Raw genomic sequence first — 5,357 nt, forward strand, 5'->3', positions numbered from 1 at the left:
TCCGGTGGTTCTCAATCGTATTATTTTATAGACCATTTTAGAATAAACGAAGGAAGATTACAAGCAAGATATATAAGTAAATTTTAGTAAATAATTAAGATATTATTCAATTTTAAGATGTAGGATATTCGAATTTTCTGTATCGATATGTAATTTGATCATATGACAGTTACAAATATTTTAATTATTTTTTACTGCAAATTTTTATGTATATATAGATTCCTTATAGAAGAAATTATTTCACAGCTTATAGTAAATTATATTTTAACATGCAATTTACTATGCAGGCTGTATCGACGACTGTTTAATCTTTATCGCAATAAAAATAGTATTGAAATGTTCGAACTTTCCGATACTTCGAAAAACTCGCTAGATTTTTTTAAATACATGTTTATAAATTATTAAAAATTATATACATCATTTTAGTATATATGAGATATATACTATATACATATATACATATACATATATACATATATATATATATATATAATTAATATATATGTATATGTATAATTAAAGAAAAATGTGTTTGTGTTTTCTATGAAATTTGTTTTATTCCTCATGCAACTAACTTTCTCGCAGGAAATTAATCAGTGTATAAAATTTAGGAATAACTGTATTTTATTCTGAATATACTGAACATTTTATGCCATACAAATGTAACTTGAAATATACCTATGTATTTTGGGTTCTCGTATGTTTCAAACATTTCGGTGAATATAATTAAAATTGTACATTTCTTAGAGAAATAAGTTACTTAATTCAACAAAAAAAAACAAATGCAAAAAATAATTATTTTTCATTATTTTTCATTTACATTTATTTGATCTACCCTTTGGAACGTTTTATTCTTATATAACACATTTTTGGAAGATTTCAAGTTTTATATAAAAACAGATTATTTTATGTTACAACTTAGATATTAAATATACCAAAAAAAGTTTTAGTTTTGAAATTAAGAATATATTTTGTTAAAATATACTACTAAAAAAAATTTTTTATAACAATTAAAGCTAATAAGATTTTTGTGATTAAACATGAAGTTTATGGTATTGGTAAAAGATTAAATTAAAAATAAATAAAACAATTTTGACTTCCGTGTGCGACTCATGCCTGATTTTGATAAGCTAAAAGCTAAAGAAATCATATCGAGCTGAATTTTGTGAATCGATCACGCGTTCATATCATCGGGTGTTTTCCAGCAAGTGACACAGCGACACAGTGTCCATTAGTGTGAGGGAGAACATTCGTTGTGTCTCACTTACACTAATGGACACTGTGTCGTCTGTGTTTTTGTTGGAAAACGCCCATCGAGTTGAACTTTGCCACTAGACGATTATGCTGGATTCACACTGTGTTCAATATTTGATGTACGACATCCGATATCCAACAGAGTTTGTTTTTTAGGACTTATAGTTAGAGATATTTTAGATAGCTTTTGTTATTGGATATCGGATGTCGTATCATCGGACACAGTGTGAATTCAGCATTATGCTGCGTATGTACACATTATTGAGCATTGACGTACTATAAATGGGAGCTTTCCAATAAGACAGGTCGGTATTCATAGTCCGATCTTATATTTAAGACCATCTTAAGATCCCGTTCAACCAATGAAGTAGCAGCATAGCATCATTTTATTGATTGAACGAGCTCTTAAGACGACCTTAAATATAAGATCGGACTATGAATACTGGCTACAGTGTAACACAGTGTCCACTAGTGTGAGTGAGACACACTGATGTATTCTCTCTTACACTAGTGGACATTGCATTACTTTGTGTCTTGCTGGAAAGCTCCCAATATCTGGACGAAGCGTAAAGTCAATTTTTGGGCAAGGGAACTGACATCACAGTTACGATCATAGAGATATTAGATATAGGCCGATATTCATAGTCCATTCTTATATAAGATCATCTTAAGACATGTTTTTAGTAGACTTAAGACTTCGTTCAGTCAATCAGATGGCCGAATAGAATTTTAAGACATTACTTAAGATGAGCTTGAATATAAGAATGGACTATGAATACCGGCCATAGAGCACGGGAAGGAGCAGAACACGGGAGGGGGCTGAGAACGCGATAGCGAAATAGAAAGAGAACGCTGCATGAGCCTCTGCTGTCCTTGTCTATCGCGCATGCGCGTTCACATGCTCATTGACTAGCACGTTTAAATCATTTTAACATTTAACCTCCAAAACGAAGGGATTACCTTGAATGTATCTTTTAAAAAAAATTATAGAAATTGCAAAATTGTAAGTAGATTTTGCAATTGCATTACAAAAAACAGTGAATTTTTAAACTGTTTAAAAAAAATAAATACCTATATAAAATATTACAGTCGGACTTCTTATCCTACGACCCTCTTATGCTATGAAACTTCTTATCCTACAACAATTGCCTCGCGGTTATTAGGGGCATAGACGAGAAGCGTTGATAAGAACAATAGATTAGCGATTATTATTTAGCGACCGGCCTAGTAGTGGGTCGTCCTTCTCGCTATCTTTTTTGCAGCAGGCTGATACTCGCGCCGGATTTGCCGATCTTTGTAAATTAATTTCTCAATAATTATTCTGAAAATCGCAAAATGGTACAGGACTTTTCTATTCCATTTAACCCGCTCTACCCGCTCACGAGCGTTGGCTCGTTAGTTATGAGACACCCTGTATAACAGTAACAGACTATTCTACATTAAAATCTTCATTATCTGATTGTGTACCTGAAAAAATTAATTTTTATTACATATTAATTTAGCATTATAATTATTAACTTATTCGTATACAATAACGTATATTCATTCGTATACAATATTTTAGTTCATATTTTATAATAAAAAATTATACTTATGAAAATTAACCTGTGATTTCTATTGATTGCACAATTTTGTATTCTTTAAATTTTTTAATTTTTTTTTGCTTGTGTTACGTCCAGGCCCGTGGAAAGGATGGGTCAGAGGAAGGGCGTAACAGGAACTGTTCCGATGTCAAAAGTTTTATCGACGAGTGACTCGGTCGAGCGAGCTGCAGGTTGGCAAACAGGTAAACGACGGGTGTCGTTATTATTCTGTTATGCGAACGCTCTCTCGGTGGTCCCTTTTTGGTAAGAAAATCGAATTTCTTTTACGCGGGACGGGACCAAGTGTGATCTTTCGCGTGGAGAGAGTGAGGGAGTTAAATAAATTTACCGATCATTTAATATTTAATTTAACATTTATTCAATTAATTCCTAACGTTATACATATAATTTTATTGATATCGGCCTTAAAATTATTTTGTGTGTGTGTGTGTGTGTGTGTGTGTGTGTGTGTGTGTGTGTGTGTGTGTGTGTGTGTGTGTGTGTGTGTGTGCGTGTGTGCGTGTGTGTGTGTGTGTGTGTGTGTGTGTGTGTGTGTGCGTGTGTGTGTGTGTGTGTGTGTGTGTGTGTGTGTGTGTGTGTGCGTGCGTGCGTGCGTGTGTGTGTGGATCGCGGGTGTTACATAAGTGCGGAGGTCATCAACCAGAAAAGAAGGGGAACGAGTGCGATTTTAAAGATTTTATTCTGGTTGGTATTCGTTACAATAGTTTATTAAAAAAAAAAAATAATAAAGATTTACGAAAGTGTAATATGTGTACGGCGCGATTTCGCACACGGTCGTGTCGTTCGATCTATGGTCTTGGTTGGCTCACGAGAATCGGCGGGTCGGCGCGATTTTAGGCACTTAATAAAAGAACAGGGTTGAATAAAGAAAAAAGAATGACGGTGAAAAAAAAGAGAAGGAAAATAGACTTACTACTTAGGCAGATTTGTTGTGTTTTAGCTGCTGGTCAGATCGTGGTTGTAGCTCTTGCTCGGCAGGTGGTCGTTGTTGGGCACTGACTCTAATAGTTTTCAAGACTTAATCAGAACTCCCAATATGTGAAACGAATTCCTTGGGTCAGCGAACGACCGAAATAAGAATGAGCGAGAGTAACTGTGCTGAATAAATCTAACGCTGTACTCGACTGATTTGAATTTTTGTGTGTCTGTAATACGCGAGTCTTCCCTTTTTATATTAAATCTTGAGGGCGTGTTAACAATTTTGGGCGGGAGTATTTTTGAGATTTTGACGTGTAAAAAGCTGTCGTTCGGTAAAATCCTTCTCTTCCTTATTTTTGATTGTTGCTGATTGGTGAGCTCTGTACGGCCTCTTAGGAAATTTGGAGATTCTTCATTTGGTTATCTCCTGGGATTATGCAGCTGTTTTTTATCCATTTATTTATTTAGGGGATCTCGCTATCGATCTTTTTCGGTCATTTCTTTGAACATCGATTTCAATGTTTAAAATATTTTTCGTCGCGCGATCCTTTTTGTGATTAGTCGGGCGATTATTGCTTCATCTTTATAGGAGGTGAAGGCGTGGAGCTGACAGTGCGTAGCAGCATTATTTGTTTCTTTCTTAAGATTATGCAGCTGTGTTTGTCTATTTATTCATTTAGAGGATCTCACTATCGGTCCTTTCCTGTCGTTTCTTTTGACATCGTTTTCAATGTTTAAAATATTTTTCGTCGCGCGATCCTTTTTGTGACCGATCGGACGATTATTGTTTCATTTTCGTGGGAGGAAAAACGTGGAGCCGACAGGACGTAACACTTGGTATATTTTCTTTTAGGGTTGTTTATATAATCACAATCTGCAATTTAGAAATCAGTATTTTATTATTATAATTTGTAGTTTTCACAGTTTATCTTATATTTTTTTAGAGTTTATTTTTTGTATTAACGTTATTTTATTATGCTTTTACCTGCTCGTGAAACTTGTGTATCTTTTAGTATCTGTAAATGTATGTTTTTCGGAAACTTTTGGAACCTCCGAAGTAAATGATTCATCATCTGAAGTAAAAATGATGAATCATCATCCGTATCATCATGACTAGTAAATTCATTGGTGGATTTGGCAGCTCTGAATTTTCTGGATTTTTTAAAAAAATTCTTCATTCTCTGCATAGAATAAAATGCCTGCAGATTGAAAGGAAAGCATAGTAGTATCTTTGTATAAAAGAGGAAATAAGGAAAGAATAGAAAACTATAGAGGAATTTCTTTTCTGTACTTAGCCTATAAAATATATGCGGAAGTGTTAAGAGGAAAAATGGAGAAGAAAATAGAAGAGAAAAGTATGCTTTCGGAGAGTTAATCAGGTTTTAGAAAAGAGAGATCCACAATCGACAACTTATTTGTGTTAAATCATCTAGTGCATAGAGAAAAATTAAAACAGAAGGAGGAGAGAAAGATTTATAGTTTTTGTGGATTTGAAGACTGCTTTTGACAACGTAAATAGAAAAAAACTTTGGAAAATCATGGAAGAGAAAGATGTGAACAGCGGACTGCTAAGGAGGATAA

This window comes from Anoplolepis gracilipes, chromosome 15 (assembly GCF_047496725.1).
Source record: "Anoplolepis gracilipes chromosome 15, ASM4749672v1, whole genome shotgun sequence".
Lineage (NCBI taxonomy): Eukaryota > Metazoa > Arthropoda > Insecta > Hymenoptera > Formicidae > Anoplolepis > Anoplolepis gracilipes.